A 22,006-nucleotide genomic window follows, 5' to 3' on the forward strand; every position below is an offset into this window, starting at 1 on the left:
TGTATGTATAATTTCTTAAAAATTTTGGGAGGTAGTTTCTTCTAAAAGACCAAAATACACCTAAAATCAATTGCGTGGCTCTGTTCTTTTGCAAGTCTAATATATATACATATATTTTTTCTTTTTTTCCCCTTTGTTATCCCCCCAATTTAAGGTCTCTTCTGATTTGCTTAGTGTGTATTTTTCTGGGGTCATTGCTACCCTTTTAATATCCTGTTCTCTCATTCATCTCTTCTTATCTGGATAAAATGACAAGGCAGAAAAACTCACCACAAAAAGAAAAAAAAAAAAAAACAAGAAACAGTACCAACAGCTAAGGACCTAATCAATATGGATAAGAGGAATATGTCAGGACTAGAGTTTAGAATGACGATTATCAAGATATTAACTGGGCTCAGAAAAACATATGGGAGATGCTAGAGAATTCCTTTCTGGAGAAATAAAAGAACTAAAATCTAACCAAGTTGAAAAAAAAAGTTATTAATGAGATGCAATAAAAAATGGAGGCTCTTATTGCTAGGATAAATAAGGCAGAAGAGAGAATTTGTGATATTAAGACCAAATGATGGAGAATAAAGAACCTGAGAAAGAGAAACACACAACTACTGGACCATGAGGGGAGAATCTGAGAGATAGGTGATACCATAAGACAAAACAATATTAGAATAATTGGAACCCCAGAAGAAGAAGAAGAGAGAGGGGGGCAGAAGGTATATTGGACCAAATTATAGCAGAGAATTTCCCTAATTTGGCAAAGGGAATAAGCATTAAAATCCAGAAGGTACAGAGAACTCCCCTCAAAATCAATAAAAATAGGTCCATACCCCATCATCTAATAGTAAAACTTAAAAATCTCAATGACAAGGAGAAACTCCTAAAAGCAGCTAGGGACAAGAGGTGTGTAACATACAATGGCAGAAATATTGGATTGGCAACAGACCTATCCACAGAGACCTGGAAGGCCAGAAAGGACTGCCATGATATATTCAGAGCACTAAATGAGAAAAATAAGCAGCCAAGAATGCTATATCCAGCTAGACTGTCATTGAAAATAGGAGAGATAAAAAGCTTCCAGGACAAAGCAAAATTAAAAGAACTTGCAAACACCAAACAAGCCCTACAGGAAATATTGAAAGGGGTCCTCTAAACAAAGAGAGAACCTAAAAGTAAGAGACCAGAAAGGAACAGAGACAATATACAGTAATAGTCACCTTACAGGCAATACAATGGCACTAAATTCATATCTTTCAATAGTTACCCTGAATGTAAATGGGCTAAATGCCCTATTCAAAAGACATAGGGTAGCAGGATGGAAAAACAAAACAAAACTAAAACTAAAACTAAAACATCAATATGCGGGGCGCCTGGGTGGATCAGTGGATTAAGCTGCTGCCTTCGGCTCGGGTCGTGATCTCAGAGTCCCACATTGGGCTCTCTGCTCAGCAGGGAGCCTGCTTCCCTTCCTCTCTCTCTGCCTGCCTCTCTGCCTGTTTGTGATTTCTCTCTCTGTCTAATAAATAAATAAAATCTTTAAAAAAAAATCAATATGCTGTCTACATGAAATTCATTTTAGACCCAAAGACACCTCAAGATTGAAAGTGAGGGGGTAGAAAACCATTTGCCACGCTAATGGACATCAAAAGAAAGCTGGGGTGGTAATACTTATATCAGATAAATTAGATTTTAAGCCAAAGACCATAATAAAAGATGAGGAAGGACACCATATCCTACTTTAAGGGTCTGCCCAATAAGAGGATCTAACAGTTTTAAATATCTATGCCCCTAATATGGAAGCAGCCAATTATATAAACTAATTAATCATAAAATCAAAGAAACACATCAACAATAATATAATAATAGTAGGGGACTTTAACATCTCCCTCACTGAAATAGACAGGTCATCTAAGCAAAAGATCAACAAGGAAATAAAGGTTTTAAAAGACACACTGGACCAGATGGACATCACAGATATAGTTAGAACATTCCATCTGAAATCAATAGAATACACATTCTTCTATAGTGCACATAGTACATTCTCTAGAATAAGTCACATCCTGGGTCACAAATTGGGTCTCAACTGGTACAAAAAGATTAGGATTATTCCCTGTGTAATTTCAGACCATGATGCTTTGAAACTGGAACTCAACCACGAGAGGAAAGTTGGAAAGAATTCAAATATATGGAGGCTAAAGAGCATCCTATGAATGAATGAATGGATCAGGATGCCTGGGTGGCTCAGAGGGTTAAGCCACTGCCTTTAGCTCAGGCTCTCAGCAGGGAGCTTGTTTCTCTCTTCGCCTCTGCCTGCCTCTCTGCCTGCTTGTGTGCTCTCTCTCTCTCTTTCTCTCTGACAAATAAATAAATAAATAAATAAATAAATAAAATCTTTTAAAAAAGAAAAAAGAATGAATGGGTCAACCAGGAAATTAAAGAAGAATTTAAAAAACACATGGAAATAAATGAAAATAAAAGCACATCTCCTCAAAATCTTTGGGACACAGCAAAGGCAGTCCTGAGAGGAATGTATATAATAATACAAGCCTTTCTCAAGAAACAAGAAAGGTCTCAAGTATGCAACCTAACCCTACACCTAAAGGAGCTAGAGAAAGAACAGCAAAGAAAGCCTAAATCCAGCAGAAGAGAAATCATAAAGATCAGAGAAGAAACCAATGAAATAGAAACCAAAGAACAGTAGAACAAATCAATAAAACTAGGAGCTGGTTCTTTGAAAGAATTGATAAGATTGATAAAACCCTGGCCAGACTTTTCAAAATGAAAATAAAAAGGACAGAAATAAATAAAATCATGAATGAAAGAGGGGAGATCAAAGCTAACACCAAAGAAATACAAACAATTATAAGAATATATTATGAGTAACTATATACCAGCAAATTGGACAATCTGGAAGAAATGGATGCCTTCCCAGATACATATAAACTATCACAACTGAACCAGGAAGAAATAGAAAACCTGAACAGACCCATAACCAGTGAGATTGAAGCAGTCATCAAAAATCTCCCAACAAACAAGAGCCCAGGGCCAGATGGCTTCCCAGGGGAATTCTACCAAACATTTAAAGAAGAATTAATACCTATTCTCCTGAAACTCTTCTAAAAAATAGTAATGGAAGGAAACTTCCAAAGTCATTTTATGAGGCCAACATTATCTTGATCCCTTAACCAGACAAAGGCTGCATCAAAAGGGAGAATTACAGACCTTTATTCTTGATGAACACAGATGCAAAAATTCTCACCAAAATACTAGCCAATAGGATCCAACAGTACATTAAAATTGTTATTCACCATGACCAAGTGGGATTTATTCCTGGGCAGCAAGGTTGGTTCAACATCCACAAATCAATGTGACACAAAACATTAATAAAAGAAAGAACAGGAACCATATGATACTCTCAATAGATGCTGAAAAACCATTTGATAAAGTTCAGCATCCTTTCTTGATCAAAACTCTTCAAAGTGTAGGGATAGAGGGCACATACCTCAATATCATCAGAGTTATCTATGAAAAACCCACAGTGAATATCATTCTCAATGGAGAAAAACAGATCTTCCCCCTAAGGTCAGGAACATGGCAAGGATGTCCACTATCACCACTGCTATTCAACATAGCACTAGAACTCTTAGCCTTGGCAATCAGACAATAAAAATAAATAAAAGGCATCTGAACTGGCAAAGAAGTCAAACTCTCACTCTTTGCAGATGATATGGTACTATATGTGGAAAACCCAAAAGGCTCCACTCCAAAACTGCTAGAACTTGTACAGGAATTCAGTAAAGTGTCAGGATATAAAATCAATGCACAGAAATCCATTGCATTTCTTTACTACAACAACAAGACAGAAGAAAGAGAAATTAAGGAGTAAATCCCATTTACAAATTGCACCCAAAACCTAGATAACTAGGAATAAGCCTAACCAAAGAGGCAAAGAATCTGTACTCAGAAAACTATAAAGAAATTGAGGAAGACACAAAGAAATGGAAAAAATGTTCCATGCTCCTGGATTGGAAGAACAAATATTGGGAAAATGTCTATGATACCTAAAGCAATCTACACATTTAATGCAATCCCTATCAAAATCTTATCCATTTTCTTCAAAGAACTGGAACAAATAATCCTAAAATTTATATGGAATCAGAAAAGACCCTGAATAGCCAGAGGAATATTGAAAAAGAAAGCCAAAGTTGGTGACATCACAATTCCAGACTTCAAGCTCTATTACAAAGTTGTAATCATCAAGACATTTTGGTACTGGCACAAAAACAGACACACAGATCAATGGAACAGAATAGAGAGCCCATAAATGGACCCTCAAATCTATGGTCAACCAATCAGGAAAGAATACCCAATGGAAAAAAGACAGCTTCTTCAACAAATGGTATTGGGAAAATTGGACTGCCACACGCAGAAGAATGAAACTGGACCATTTCCTTATACCACACAGAAAAATAGACTCAAAATGGATGAAAGACCTCAATGTGAGAAAGGAATCCATCAAAATCCTTGAGGGGAACACAGGCAGCAACCTCTTCGACCTCGGCCACAGCAACTTCTTCCTAGAAACATTGCCAAAGGCAAGGGAAGCAAGGGCAAAAGTGAACTATTGGGACTTCATCAAGATCAAAAGCTTTTGCACAGCAAAGGAAAGACAAAAGACAGAAGACAACTGACAGAATGGGAGAAGACATTTGCAAATGACATATCAAATAAAGGGCTAGTGTCCAAAATCTATAAAGAACTTATCAAACTCAACACCGAAAGAACAAATAATCTAGTGAAGAAATGGACAGAAGACAGGAATGGACATTTCTGCAAAGAAGACATCCAAATGGCCAATAGACACATGAAAATGTGTTCAACATCACTTGCCATCAGGGAAATACAAATCAAAATCACAGTGAGATATCACCTCATACCAGTTAGAATGGTTAAAATTAACAACTCAGAAAATGACAGATCTTGGCGAGGATGCGGAGAAAGGAGAACCCTCCTACACTGTTGGTGGGAATGCAAGCTGATGAAGCCACTCTGGAAAACAGTATGGAGTTGAAGTTTGGAGTTGAAGTATGGAGTTTATTTTCAAAAAGTTGAAAGTAGAGCTACCCTATGACCCAGCAATCACGCTACCAGGTATTTACCCTAAAGATACAAATATAGGGATCCGAAGGAGCATTTGTATCTGAATGTTTATAGCAGCAATGTCCACAATAGCCAAACTATGGAAAGAGCCTAGTTGCCCCCATCAACAGATGAATGATAAAGAAGATGTGAGATATGTATGTGTGTGTGTATATATTTATACACTCACACACACACAATGGAATATTATGCAGCCAACAGAAAAAAAATCTTGCCATTTGCAACGATGTGGATGCAACTAGAGAGTATTATGCTAAGAAAAATAAGTCAATTAGAGAAAGACAATTATCATATGATCCCTCTGATATGAGGAATTTGAGAGATGAAGTGGGGTTGTGGGTGGTAGGGAGGGAAAAAGATGAAACAAATGGGATCAGGAGGGAAACAAAACATAAGAGACTCTTAATCTCAGGAACAAAACAAAGGTTGCTGGGGGGGTGGGGGGTTGGAATAGGGTGGCTGGGTTATGGACATTGGGGAAGATATGTGCTATGGTGAGTGCTGTGAAATGTGTAAGCCAGATGATTCACAGGCCTGTATCCCTAGGGAATATAATACATTATATGTTAATTAAAAAAAATACTTTCACAGTCTGCTAGGTTTTCAAAGACCAATGCAATTAGGAGTCCAGGTACTTGGTATAAAAGTCAGCTTCATCAAGGAAGGTATGAAAGGGAACCCCAACAACATACCGATGTGGCTGCAATTTGCCTTTGATGTTCAAAACCAGCACTTTGTATCCTTTAAGGCCTCCTTCCTTCTTGATACCTTATCACCATATTCAACCAAATGCTATAGAAGCTCAGAGATGTAGACCTCTAGTAAAGAGTCAGAGGGACTTTCTGGAGAATTAAGTGGGCCTCTCTGGCAGTACACATTGTCTCTCTTTATAAGTATCCCTTAGCTAGGAGGCATGGACAGAAGAACAACACAGATGGGTACCAAGCTGAGTATAGTTGAACACGGAGTTGCAGATCAACTTCAAGTTTCTGGATTGGAGTCCGAACTTCCGGGGCTGCTTAACCACCCTACCAAAAGAGAAATCCGATTTTAAATTCACCTCTTGAAAAAACTCCATGGCTCCCTGTGATGCTGTGATTTATAATGGTAATTATATGTTTGGTATTCATCCCAGGTTCCTGGCACAGAGCTTCTAAAACTTTGGAGTTTCCTGTGATGAGAACTGTAAAGGCATCTTGTTATGTTAATGAAATGACTTCTGGAAAGTCTTTAGGTAAGGTAAAGATGGGGACTTGTTGCCATGGGCAGCAACCAGGTCATTAGAGGATTAGAACTTTCAGTCCCCAACCCCACTCTAATTTCCAGGAAAGTGAGAGGGGCTGGAGGTTTCAGCAATCACCAATAGCCGATGATTTAATCAAACATGTCTGTGTAATGAAGCCTCCAAAGGACAAGGTTCAAAGAACTGCTCCCAGGCTGGTGAACATGTGGGGGGTTAGGGAGAGTGGCACACCTGGATAAGGCAAGGAAGTTCTGTGCCCCTTAATATGCCCTGTGCATCTCTTCCATCTGGCTATTCCTAAGTTATAGCCTTTTTTAAAATTTTATTTTATTTACTTATTTGAGGACTGAGATCACAAGTAGGCAGAGAGGCAGGCAGAGAGAGAGAGAGAGAGAAGAGGAAGCAGGCTTTCTGCTGAACAGAGAGCCCGATGTGGGACTCGACCCCAGGACCCTGAGATCATGACCTGAGCTGAAGGCAGAGGCTTAACCTACTGAGACACCCAGGTGCCCCAGTTATAGCCTTTTATAATAAACCAGTCATCTTGTAAGCAAAATGTTCCTTTGAGTTCTGTGAGCTACTGTAGCAAATTACTTGAACCCAAGGAGAGGGTCATGGGAACTTCTAATCTGTAGTTGTTTGATCAGAAGGATAGGAAACACCTTAGACTTGCAACTGGTGTCTGAGGGGGTCAGAGGGACAGTTTTGTAGAACTGAGCCCTCAACTTGTGGAATATGACACTAACTCTGGACAGAGAGTGTCAGAATTGAGTTGAATTCTCAGACACTCTGCTGTTGTCTGAGAATTGCTTGGTGTCGGTTGGGAAGCCCCAAACACTCAACACACACATTGGAACTGGGCCTTTGAACCCATAGGACTTCCCAGTCCTTACAAGATGAAGTTAAACTTAGAGAAAACTGTAAAATTTCTTTAGTGATCTAGACGCAGTCCACTTTTCTAGCTTAAACCAAAATCCAGGCTATCTTGCTGTTGCCCATAACCATGCCATTCCATACCTTCATACTTCTGCCAGTGCTATTCCCATTTGTCTGCTTAGCAAACTTTTAGCAATCCTTGAAGACTTACTCAGATGTTACCTCCTCTGTGAAGTCCCTTCCCCATAATCATCTCTACTCAGTGTCAGTTGTTCCCATCTCTGCAACAATACATACAGACAGATCTAGATATGAATACACACCAACACACAAATCTCAAAATAGTAATTAGAGCAATTAACTTTCATATCTGTACTGGACAACTATTGTTTTGAATTCTTAGAAGAGTATTTCCCTCTCCTCTCCTGGGAAACATTTATTCTATCTATATGATTCAAAGAGAGCTGTCATTGGTTTAGGGCCCCACCTCCCTAGTCAGAGTTCTTAGTCTGGGGATCTGGGGTTCAGAGAGGTTGAGTTTCATTTCTCAGCAGATAAAAGTGAGTCTGAGGCTGATGGAAGCCATATTCCAGTTGTGGTGCAAGAAGACTGTTTAAAGATTAGACATGGTCTGCAGAGGAGGAGGGAGAACTTCCTGGGCTATTAGAACTCCTGGCTTTGGTCATCTTTAAGACTTTGTCCTTCCCACAATACATGCACATTGGCCAGGAAATAGCTCTTCTTGGCCTAAATGAGTTAGTTGTGTTTACACAATAAAAGAAATTTGACTAATGTAATGACTATTCATCCACTTAAATATTGGTTGCATTTAATTACTGAAACTGTATCTTACTCCTCTTGGAATAATTTCCTATTTAAAAATAATCCATAGGAATTGGTGTGGAATGGAACATTCCTCTGGGTCAGGATTCAGAGGCTCGCTTTCCCAGTATTTTTTCAGAGTATCACCCACCACCCAGGACCCTGTTTCTGAAAGATAAGCTCCCTCCCATGTTGCTACCAAAGCAGTATGATTCTCCATCGTTGCTGCCTGGCCCAAGAGAGAAAAACTCCAGGCATTTAGCCCTAAAATACCCAACGAATCACCCTGTCATTTGTCCCTGAGCCTCTTGCTGCTTACAGTTTCTACCCTTTAACTCTCAGCATGGTCATTCTTGATCTTCCTCTGTCTTTTGAGGTAATGTTTTCCCACAAATGGACTGGGCTGTGCCTTTCCTCCTTAACCTGAGAATACCTAATTTGTATCTTTAGGAAATTTCTCACAGCTTCTGGTGCTCCAAGAGTTTCCATTTCTACTTGTAAGTATATGTATTTACTGATTGGTTTATTTATTTATTTTTCTATCATTTCTAGGGCTTTTGCCTAAAAGTTGATATGCCCCAAGCTCATCTCACCATCTTGAAATGGTTTCCACTATATGAAACTTGTAACTGCTACCAATGCCTTTCAAAATATCCCTGAGCTTTTATTCTTCTTGCTGCCTCACAAATAAGTCCTGGTCTGAATGGCAAGAAACTAAAGGAGCCAAAATAGACCTACGGGAAATCAAGTATAAGGCTTACAAGAAATGCCAAATGCTCTGGGTCCTTTCTTCCTCATTTTACTTTTTTGTCCTTTTCTGCTCATTTATTTGGTAAACTTACTCCCTTTCTGATTGAGTAACTTGGATCTATGTTTATATATCTGAATTCTTAATTACTGCTGAACCACCAAGCACAAGCACGACAAGCACAGCATGATAATGCTATAAACATGTCTCTGAAGAGTAATGAGACATTTCAAATCCTCATGCTAATTCCACTGTATATATTCAATCGCCAGGTCTTATATGGGCAGAGGATCCTGAGGTCATGGTCACTGCAATTATCCCAGCTGCACACATCTGAAATTTCTGAGCTGTGCTGCATTAGTTCCCTAAAAAGAAAACAACATAACTGATCAAGGCAAGAAACAATTAGAAGGGGACATGTATACACGTGGATGAATCTTGGTGTTCTGGCCTCCATATAAGTCTATGGCCACCGTTTGAGTCTATACAATGTCTTCATCCCAATTATTAGGACTTTTTCATTATTACTGTTGTGTTTAGAAAAGTTTCTACAGAGGATTCCAAATACTTCCCAAATTTTTGTGTAAAAAATGTGAAACAAATTAAATTTATGCTCACACCATCTGAAATTCCTATGATATAACCCACATCAACCCCACCCAAGAAACTTGAGAGAATTTATAAATAGGGAAAAATTTAACAATCAAGGACAAGGTTCAGATTTTTATTTCCAAACAGGTGAAGTCATCTTGAATCTAATTTTCAACAACCCAGGGAGATAATTCTGAAACCCTGTTTTATAGCACTGACAAGAGAGCACAATTCTCTGTTGGACAGATACATCTCACATTGACCACCACCCCCACAAAACAAATGAGGTTACTTAAAGAAAGTTGACACCGATCCTGCTCAAATAGTTACAATACAGTGAAAAACTCACAGGGCATTTTGACTGTGCCCATAACAACTCTTCAGAGGAAAGCCGCATATTAAAAAAAAAACACTCAATCATTCATGTTTATGGAAGGTTCAATAATGAGGTAACTTATTTGCTTTCTTGCCACATTGTGCTTGTAGTTTTCAGGAATCCTCTGATTTCTAACCAGTAAGATAATAGAATAAGCTAATTCATGAATCAAGACAAGTCAGGGTTATATCTAAATCCTCCTAAATGAATAAACAGGATATTTTATAGGCACTCAGAAAAGCTCCACTCCCTCTGAAGTTTCCCTAAACTAGTGTTAGAAATTTCAATGACTATGATCCTGAAAAATATGAATGGCTTGGATCTTATTCAATATCTTAAAACTTTGTTGATCAGGTCCTCTGAGCAAATGTTATCTAATTTTGTTATCTAACTTCAAAATGGCTTCACTGCCATGTGACCAGCATTTTATTTATTTCATTTGTATTCTGCTGAATTTACCACAAATCTACTTCAAATTTTCCATACCAGTCTCTTAACCCTCATACTCTCTTAGGCTATCAATTTCCCAGTAGACAATATTAATGGATGATATTGATTTTCTACTTGAAATCCATTCTGCTACTTTTCATTAGCAGTGAACAAATTTTACCGAGGTGTCTATTCTTTCTGTGTGGCATTATCCTCAGGGAAATTGTTCCTACTCCCAGCACAGTTTGAGCCAATCATGTGGTCCTATTCCTCTTGCCAGTGAACATGTGACCTTCTAGCCAATAACACACAAGGAAATGTCTAAATGTTTTCTATTAAAAAGATACACTCTCATTCCTTCTCTGGACATTATCCTATTCAAATTAGATGTCTGGTGCTACGGCAGCCACCCTGTGACTAGCTTGAAGATGACAGAACAGAGTAATAGAAAGAAGGTAGGACTTTAGTGATATCAGGCAGCTGTAGCTTATGCCTTGTGGCTTCCCTTCCCAGAACTTCTTATCTGAAAGAATAAATATCTTTCTTGATCAGCCAACTAGGTCAGTTTTCTGTAACTTGCTGCTGAAAATATCCTAACTGAAACAATTATTTAATTATTTTGCTTCTCCTTCTTTTTTTCTTTTTCTTTTTTTAACCTAAACTGCTAAACCTCATGTTGCATTCTCCTGAATTGTTACAAGTTAATAGGTTCTGTTGACCTCACCATTGAAAGTTTCCTCCTTTTTCTTTGGGAGACCATACCAGTTAGGTGTTCTTCCCACGTTTTGTGACTTTTCTTTAACTCTATGTCCTCCTTTAGCCTCCTGTCTGTGACCATACCAAAGTTTAATCCCTGACCTTCTGTTCTGTTTTTCCTGCATGCTTTTCTATTCTCATGGCTTCATCTCTCAACCATGAACATGAGAACACTCATACCACAACCCAGGACTTTGCTCAGATTTAGCTCTATTATCTTCCAATGTCCACTGAACAGTCCTATCTGGATGGCCCTCAACCATCTCAATATTGATGTATCCACTAGCAAGCTTACGTTATTTTCCCAAAGCTCAGAAATGCCACCAGGAGCTAACAGTGTTCTTCTACATGCAAACCTTAAAGTAATTTCTGATTGATCACTATAAAGAAAGGCAGCCATCAAGGATGAAGAGTTCATGCAGACTGTTCATTTGTCATCCCATTTTGACTTCCCTCCTGTCCGCACCACATAATTTCTAGTGCTTCAATATTTATTCAAGAAGATCTTCCTTTTATCTACTATTCAGTGGTCCAGAAATGGAAACTAACCCATTTGGTCCTGATCATGGTTTATCCATGAAGTGGGAACCCTTTCTGGTTCTTAGATTGATATTTGGGAGTTGTCAATGACCAGATTTTCATGGCTGGGGGAAGTTGAAGTATCTTATGAAAGAGAGAAGGAACAATGAGAAATAGCAAACAGAAAGAGAGGAACAGAAATAAGAAATGAATAAAATATGTGATGGAGTTCAAATTTTGATCTGAGTTGTTTCTGAGACCTAGCTCCAGTCCTGACCTTGGAATCTAAAAGATATCTCCAAGTCCTAACAATGAAATCTCCCTTATCATTCAGTTAGTCCAAACTGGGTTTTAGTTATCCAGAGTAAAAAAAGACACTTTGTAGAAAATCTTCTCAGTCTTTTCCTTGAAATATTGGTTATTTTATTTCTATCCTCTAAACATTCACTCTGGGTTCTCATCCCCTAAAATTCTACAGCAGTTGGTTGTTAACTGGGTTCCCTGCCCCTATTATAATTTCTGCTCAATATGTTCTATGATCCAATTCAAAGTTATCTTTCCAAAATATTACTTTGTGTATGCCATCCTTTTTCTCAATAATCTTCCATTGATCCCAATTGCCCATGTGATTCAATACAGTTCTGTGTTTACTGGTACTTTCCATAAGTAGCTATGCAAGGTCCTTGACAATGTAGCCCATACTACTTTCAAGCTTCTTCCACTTTTTATAAATGTGAATCACCTTGTTCAGTTAGCCTTATCATCTCATTTCTTCCCTGAACTTGCAATGAAGATTTGATAACTTTACTTAAACTGTTTTCACTGCCTAAAAACCATTTTTATGAATTCTGCTTTTTCATGAACATTTTCTCATTAATGTAGAACTCAGAATCTTTCTAAGAAGGCCTTCTTTGGAGTGATAGAGTACAATATTTGTTCACGATTTTATCTTCCTCCCACAACTTTACCAACTTCACTATGAAAGAAATCTGTTTTCCCTCTCAATTTATTTTGGACTTCACCTCATGATATATATTAGCCAATGGAATATAAATAAACTCAGAAGTGCTTGTTCTAAGTTAAACTTTTAAGAGGTAGGGAGTTTTAACCACACTTCTTGGAGATTCAAATCTTTTCTATTAGATGAGCATAATTCAGGTAGCCAAATAAAAAATCATTAAGCAGATAAGACTATAAACCCAAGTCTGAAATCTAACCCAATCCAGCTAAGTCTAGCCAAGATCTACTGGACCACAGTTTGAGTTAAAACTCATAAACAAGGGGCACCTAGTGGCTCAGTAGGTTAAAGGTTCTGCCTTTGGCTCAGGTCATGATCCCAGGGTCCTGGAATCAAGTGCCACATTGGGCTCTCTGCTCAGCAGGGAACCTGCTTCCCTTCCTCTCTATCTGCCTGCCTCTCTGCCTACCTGTGATATCTGTCTGTCAAATAAATAAATAAAATCTTTTTTAAAAACTTCACAAACAAAACTAACGTTTGTTGTTTTGAGCCACTGAGCTTGTGGGGGCTGCTTGTTATGCAGCGCTATCACAGCAAATAGTAAATTCCTTTTTTGAATCCCTAGAACACTAATTGTCTTTATTACCAGTTTCAAAATGAGAAAATGTTCTTATTTTTGTCTTTTGGTGTTTGTAATAGTAACTAATATTTGTCAAGTATAATTGTGTGAGGCACACTAGATAACTTAAATATTTTATATTACCTATTTTTCAAAAAAAAAAATGTAAGAAGTAGGTATGAGTATTCCTGTAAACTGATGTGGGAATACTGAGTTACTTTCCCCAAACTACACAGGTGTTTAATGAAAGAATAAGGATTCAAATGCAGAATTATCTAGATCCAGAATCCATGTTCTATATGTCTTTTCAATTTGGAAGCTTTGCCAGTTTTCCAAAAATGGTAAAATCCATTAGATGTAGTTTCTCAATTTCATAAAACCAAGAAAGACAACCAAAAGTGCAGTGAATTTACAACCTTGATAAATGAGTGAGTTTATTTTCCCAATTTGTACATGAGGAAACTGGAACTCCTAGGGGAAGGAATTCTCTGTTAGCAAGTCCACCACTCTTTCTATAATCTCTGTCATGGGGAGACTTTAGTCTCTGTTATGCCTCACTCAACTCTACTCTTTTGAGGAGAAAGTGAAGTCCATTCATTCATGTGTTTTAGACCTCCATCTCTTCCCATAATGTATGCCTGGTAGGAACTAGCAAAGAGCCTGGTCTACTGAAATTGCTCAATATTTATGTGTCCAGTCATGGAAGAAAAGGGCAGAATTCTGCTCCCAGATGAGTGGGAGGACCCGTAGAAGTCACACTGAATGACATGCCTGGCATAGAAATTGAAATTTTAATATTTCTAATTTTTATTATCCTTCTCATCCACCAACAGAATGGGGCCATGTTTTGCTTCCATTTCATAAAACGCATTTTATAGGACAAGGGAGTTGAGTTCGCTCATTTTTGAGCAAACATGTCATGAACACCTTTTCTTTCCAAAGACTGGAGAAAAAAATTTTCCTGAGGAAGAACCTTCAAATTATATTATCAGAGAGAGGTATGCACTGCCCATGATACCCCACAATTTCTGGAATTTTTTTAAATTTAAATTTTAGGTAGTTAACATACAATGCATTATTGGTATCTGGAGTAAAATTCAGTGATTCATCACTTACATGCAACACCCAGTGCTCATCATTAACAAGTACTCTCCTTAATACCGATCACCCAATTACCCCATCCCTCCACCCACCTACCCTCCATCAACCTTCAGTTTGTTCTCTACTGTTGGGTCTCTTATGGCTTGTTTTCTTCTCTCCTTTTTTTCTTTTCCACCTTACCATATGTTCGTCTGTTTTCTTTCTTAAACTCCACATACAAGTGAGATCATATGGTATTTGCCTTTCTCAAACTAACTTATTTCACCTAGCATAATATACTCTAGCTTCATTCATGTTGTTGCAAATGACAAGATCTCATTATTCTGATGAGTAATGTTCCTGTGTGTGTGTGTGTGTGTGTGTGTGTATTCACACACATACTACATCTTCTTTACCATTCATCAGTCAATGGACATGTGGTCTCTCTCCATAGTTTGGATATTGTTGATAATGTTGCTATAAACATCAGTGCCCATGTGTCCCTTTGAATCTGTGTTTTTGTATCCTTTAGGTAAATACCTAGTAGTGCAATTGCTGGATCGTAGAGTAGTTCTATTTTTAACTTTTTGAGGAAACTTCATACTGTTCTCCAGAGTGGATGCACTAATTTGCATTGCCCCCAGTAATTGTTTAATGCCACCACATCATTGACAATTATCTTGCTGATGGTAGATCTTATAGAGCACAACGATTCTCCACAAGAAGACTCTAGCATTGCTTCAGTTGGGGACATAAATTATTTTCAGTCTTCACTTCAACCAGTCAAGCAGACTTAGAACTTTTTCTGGAATAGGTGTTTTTGTTGAAAGTATTAATAGCACAAGTCATAGAATAACAGCTCAGGTAGGAACCAAAAAACAATCTCTCTCAGTTAAGAAAATTCTTAATATAAAAAGCTTTACATTTTACAGTTGGAACAAGAACCATTTTCTTTAAGATTTGCAGTACCCAGAATTTGTTCTTATGGCCTCTGCCTTCCATCAACAGAAAAACTGCAGACTTAAACAGTTTACTTTTTTGCAGAATTAAACTATTTATGAAATATAAAACTGACAAAATGTAATTTATGAGCCTTTCTTTCTCCCCCTACCTACCAATCTGTACTGTAGTAACACAGCTAGTAGTAGGGTAAATAATGGAAAGGGTGGGGGGAGAGGATGCAGAAATGGATAAGTAAAAGCTTCATCAACACATACTTTAAATTTTTTTAAAACGATTTTATAAAATCCATCAGTGTTTTTGATAAATAGTTTATCAAGAGCAAATAACAAATAAATGATGAAAAATTAGACCTTGTTGTTAGAAAAAAAAATAATGTTTTCTTCCACAACATGAACACATAAGTGATGTGTGATTATTTTCTCTCCAGCTATTTCTTGTCTTTTCATGCTCTAACAGCGTGCTCTAACTTTTGCTCTAAAAGAGCAAAAGTTCTTCCTTTTGATAAAATCTAATTGACCAATTATTTTATGAGTTGTGTTTATGGTATTCTGTCTAAAAAATCTTTGCCTAACCTAAGGCCACTCAGATTTTCTATTTTCTTCTACAAGTTTTATAATTTTTGGTTTCATACTTAAGTCTATGATTTGCTTTGCATAAATTATTGTATATAATGTAATGTATGGATTGATATTTACTTTTGGATATGAATATCCAAATATTCTGGCACAACTAGTTGTAAAGTTTTTCTTTCTCATACAAATTACCTTTTCATCTTTGTCAGAATCAATTGATCTCATATATATATACACACACACACATACATATATATACATATATATAATTGATCTCATATGTGTGTGTGTGTATATATATAAATTTTAAATCTATATATATAGTCTATTCCTGGACTCTTTATTCTGTTTCATTGACTTATTTGCCATATTTATGCCAATATGACTCTGTCTTGATTATTGTAATTTTATAGTAAATCTAAAGTCAGATACTGTAAGTCCTTCAGTTTTGTTCTTTACAGACTTATTTTGGTTATTCTAGATTCTTTGAATTTCCACATAAATTTTAGAATCTGATTATAAATTTTTATTTAAGATATTACTGGAGTTTTTATTAGAATCCTTTTAAATCTATAGATAATTTGGAGAGAATTGACATCTTAAAAAAGATTGGATCTTTTGATTTGTGAATACGGTTATCTCATTATTTATTTAGATTTTTAATTTCTTTTAGCAATGTTTTATAGCCCTCAACATAAAGGTCTTGCATATCTTTTGTGACATTTATGTCTAAATTGTTTACATATTTGAAACTACTCTAAATTTCACTTTTTAAAATTTAATTTCTACTTGTTATTTGTGGTATAACATTTTTGTTGAGGCATAATTAACATAAAATAAAATTCATATGACTTACATGTACAATCCAATTTGTTTTAAAAAGAAATAGCTGTGTAATTATCAATAAGATTGAATATTATCATCACCACTACAAGTTCTCTCCTGTTCATTTTCAATACCCTATCCTGGTTTCTGGCTATCACTGATATTTTTTTCTATCATGTTACTTCCTAGAATAAATGGAATCAGATAGTATGAGCCTTCTCTGTCTGGTTTATTTTACTGGCTTTTGGAATGCATTAATATTATTGGTATATAAGCATTTTGCTCCATTACACATGAATACTATTCCATGTATACCATAAATATTTATTCATTTTCATGTTGATGGTTGTTTGAGCTATTCCTAGTTTTGGGTTCTGTTGAATAAAGCTACAATGAAAATCCATGAACAAGTCTTTGTATGGACAGATGTTTTCATTTCTCTTAGATAAACACCTAAGACTGGATGCTAGGTCTTCATTAGTTATCTTATCAGAGAAGTTAATATAAACATTGTTAACTCTGTCAATGAAAAGGCAAAAAGTGACTACTCTCTCAAGCACATGTAAAGATATTAGAAATCTCCACTTTATCCTAAAAAGTAAAAAACTTAAAATAGTGAAATGACATTCTCTTTTAAGAGCTATACAAGAGAGGAGGAAATAAGGCAAACTGCTGCCCCCAAGAAAAGAGAGACAGATAGGTGTGTACATGGAGTCAAGATTTAGCAAAGCAGAGACTCATGAGGGGAAAACAGGTGCTAGGGTAGGAAAACCTGATCTGCAATTGTTGAATTGCTGGAATCTCAATGTGAACAACTCTGAGAGTAAAAGCTCCAGAAGGCCCATTGTAGGTGCATCCCATGATAGTGTGAGATTTACCTCCAGGAACATAGTAAATATCAAAGAAAAACCCCTCAGCTTCTGGCAAGTGGAGGGTGAAGGAAATCATCTAGTAATATACCATAACACTCTGCATTTCTTAACAAGGGCTAAACTCAGGAGAAAGTAGTTAACCAGAGCCTAACCTGCTGGGGTGTTATCAGAGCCTAACTGATCTTGGGGAAGGAAATGCCCAATTCCAGTCCACTTTAGCAGTCCTGACCCACCTAAGAGGGAAGAAAAAACTGGGTAGCACAGTCCAGAGGCATCAGTTCACTTGAAAAATTGAGACCTAATCAGAATGCTTCCCCTTTCCCCACACCTCACTACCACATTACAAAAGGCCTATCTACAGCAGCTCTGTTTGCACATGATATCATGCTTGACCATGAAGAAAAAATTACCAGGCATACCAAAAGGCAAAACATTCTTCAATATGAAGAATCAGAGTAAGCATTAAAACCACACATGTCAGGAAGGTTGGAATTATCAGACCAGGAATTTAAAATAACTATAATTAATATGTTAAGGGCATACTCCAATACTGTGAGATGGTGGCATGTTAAACACTTAACTCTAGTTTAAATGGTATAGGATTAGAAGTAGTAAAAATAAATATAGGGGCACCTGGGTGGCTCAGTCAGTTAAGTGGCCAGCTCTTGATTTCAGCTCAGGTCATGATCTTGGGGTCTTGGGTTTGAGCCCTGCATCAGGCCTCATGTTCAGTGGAGAATCTGCTTGAGGATTCTTTCTCTCCCTCTCCCTTTGCTCCTCTGCCCACTAGAACTCACTCTCTCTCTTTTTCTCTAAAAAAAAGAAATAAATAAAATGGATCTTTAAAAATAATTCATAATTTGTTATTGTAATTTGTTATATACTATATAGTAGTAATTTATTATATACTATATAAAAATGTAAATTGTGATATCAAAACCAAAATGAGGTGAGTGAACAAAAGGGGAGGGATTTGTATATAATAAAAACTATTATCAGCATAAAATATATTGTGATATCTATAAGGTATTTTATGTAAGCTTTGTGACAACCACAAAGTAAAAAATAAATAAAAAATAAGGAGAGGCGATTCAAAGCATGCCACTACAGAAAATCATCAAAGGAAGAAAGCAAGAGAAGAAAGGAGCAAAAGAACTACAAAGAATCAGAAAACGGTAAGATGGCATTAGTAAGCTCTTACCTATCCATAATTTCTTTAACTGTGAATGGATTAAATTCTCCTACTAGTAAACAATGTGTGGCTGAGTGGACATTTTTTTTTTTAAAAAAGCAAATTGAAGCTCCAAACTATATGCTATATGCAAGATTCACCTCAACTTTAAGGATGCACATTGGTTCAAAATGGGAGAATAGAAAAAAATATTATACACAAAGGGAAATCAAAAGAGAACAGGGTTAATTATACCTATATCAGTGAAAATAGACTGTAAGACAAAAACTGTAGTAAGAGACAAACAAGGAATTAATTAATCAAAAGTATGTAACAACTGTAATTAATTAATTAATTAATTAATTTTGATTAATTAATTAATCAAAAGTATGTAACAACTGTAAATATACATGCACCCAATATTAGAACATCTGAATATATTAAGCAACTATCAACAGATCTGAAAGGAGAAACAGACAATACAATATTAGTAGAGGACTTCAATACCCCACAGTCAGTCATAAGTAGTTCATTTAGACAATCAAGAAGGAAACGTGAGGCCAACTGATTGTACCACAACAATAGCACATCTGACTCTAAGAAAGAAACATAAGACTTGAACTGAAGATTAGACAAAATGCACCTAACATGTATGCAGCACAGCAGCATTTATATTCCCTCCAACAGCAGCAGAATATACATTCCTCTATTTTTAATATATTTTAAATTTTTATTATTTATTATTTGAGAGAGAGAGCACCTGTGAGAGAGCAGGAGAGAGAGCATGAGTGGGAAAAGGGAGAGGAAGAAGCAGGCTCCCTGCTGAGCAGGGAGCCTAATGCAGCACTCCATCCCAGGACCCTGAGATCATAACCTTAGCTGAAGCAGATACCTAACTGACTGAGACACCCAGGCACCCCAGAATACACATTTTATTTATTTATTTATTTGTTTATTTATTTATTTTCAGCGTGATAGCATTCATTGTTTTTGCACCACACCCAGTGCTCCATGCAATCCGTGCCCTCTCTAATACCCACCACCTGGTTCCCCCAACCTCCCGCCCCCCGCCACTTCAAACCCCTCAGATTGTTTTTCAGAGTCCATAGTCTCTCATGGTTCACCTCCCCTTCCAATTTCCCCCAAATCCCTTCTCCTTTCTAACTCCCCTTGTCCTCCATGCTATTTGTTATGCTCCACAAATAAGTGAAGCCATATGATAATTGACTCTCTCTGCTTGACTTATTTCACTCAGCATAATCTCTTCCAGTCCCGTCCATGTTGCTACAAAAGTTGGGCATTCATCCTTTCTGATGGAGGCATAATACTCCATAGTGTATATGGACCACATCTTCCTTATCCATTCGTCTGTTGAAGGGCATCTTGCTTCTTTCCACAGTTTGGTGATCGTGGCCATTGCTGCTATAAACATTGGGGTACAGATGGCCTTTCTTTTCACGACATCTGTATCTTTGGGGTAAATACCCAGTAGTGCAATTGCAGGGTCATAAGGAAGTTATATTTTTAATTTCTTGAGGAATCTCCACACCGCTCTCCAAAGTCGCTGCACCAACTTGCATTCCCACCAACAGTGTAAGAGGGTTCCCCTTTCTCCACATCCCCTCCAACACATGTTGTTTCCTGTCTTGCTAATTTTGGCCATTCTAACTGGTGTAAGGTGGTATCTCAATGTGGCTTTAATTTGAATCTCCCTGATGGCTAGTGATAATGAACATTTTTTCATGTGTCTGATAGCCATTTGTATGTCTTCATTGGAGAAGTGTCTGTTCATATCTTCTGCCCATTTTTTGATATGATTATCTGTTTTGTGTGTGCTGAGTTTGAGGAGTTCTTTTTAGATCCTGGATATCAATCTTTTGTCTGTACTGTCATTTGCAAATATCTTCTCCCATTCCATGGGTTCCCTCTTTGTTTGTTGACTGTTTCCTTTGCTGTGCAGAAGCTTTTGATTTTGATGAAGTCCCAAAAGTTCATTTTCGCTTTTGTTTCCTTTGCCTTTGGAGACATAACTTGAAAGAAGTTGCTGTGGCTGATAGCGAAGAGATTACTGCCTATGTTCTCCTCTAGGATTCTGATGGATTCCTGTCTCACATTGAGGTCTTTTATCCATTTTGAGTTGATCTTTGTGTACAGTGTAAGAGAATGGCCGAGTTTCATTTTTCTACATATAGCTGTCCAGGTTTCCCAGCACCATTTATTGAAGAGACTGTCTTTTTTCCACTGTATATTTTTTCCTGTTTTGTCGAAGATTATTTGACCATAGAGTTGAGGGTCCATATCTGGGATCTCTCTTCTGTTCCACTAGTCTATGTGTCTGGTTTTTTTTTCTCCAATTTATTTATTTTCAGAAAAACAGTATTCATTATTTTTTCACCACACCCAGTGCTCCATGCAAGCCGTGCCCTCTATAATACCCACCACCTGGTGCCCCAACCTCCCATCCCCCCCCCGCCACTTCATGTGTCTGTTTTATGCCAGTACCATGCTGTCTTGGTGAGCACAGCTTTGTAGGTAACGTGATGCCCCCAGTTTTATTTTTGTTTTTCAACATTTCCTTAGCGTTTCAGAGTCTCTTCTGATCCCATACATTTTTGGATTATTTGCTCTAGCTCTTTGAAAAATACCAGTGGAATTTTGATCAGAATGGCATTAAAAGTATAGATTGCTCTAGGCAGTATAGACATTTTAACAACGTTTATTCTTCTGATCCAAGAGCATGGAATTTCCAAGAGATTCCTCAGGAAATTAAAAATATAACTTCCCTATGACCCTGCAATTGCACTACTTCCATCTTTTTGTGTCTTCTTCAATTTCTTTCATGAGTGTTCTGTAGTTACTCGAGTACAGATCCTTTACCTCTTTGGTTAGGTTTATTCCCAGGTATCTTATGGTTCTTGGTGTTATAGTAAATGGAATCGATTCTCTAATTTCCCATTCTGTATTTTTATTAATAGTGTATAAGAAAGCCACTGATTTCTGTACATTGATTTTGTATCCTGCGACATTACTGAATTGCTGTATGAGTTCTAGTAGTTTGGGGATGGAGTCTTTTTTGGGTTTTCCATATAAAGAATCATGTCATCTGCAAAGAGAGAGAGTTTGACTTCTTCATTACCAATTTGGATACCTTTTATTTCTCTTTGTTGTCTGATTGCTGTTGCTAGGACTTCTAATACTATATTGAACAAGAGTGGTGAGAGTGGGCATCCTTGTCGTGCTCCTGATCTCAACGGGAAGGCTGAAAGCTTTTTCCCATTGAGGATGATAGTTACTGTGGGTCTTTCATAGATAGAGTTTATGAAGTTCAGGAACGTTTCCTCTATCCCTATACTTTGAAGCGTTTTAGTCAGGAACAGATGCTGGATTTTGTCAAGTGTTTTTTCTGCATCAATTGAGAGGACCATGTGGCTC

This window comes from Neovison vison, chromosome 6, assembly GCF_020171115.1.
Source record: "Neovison vison isolate M4711 chromosome 6, ASM_NN_V1, whole genome shotgun sequence".
Taxonomy (NCBI): Eukaryota; Metazoa; Chordata; class Mammalia; order Carnivora; family Mustelidae; genus Neogale; species Neogale vison.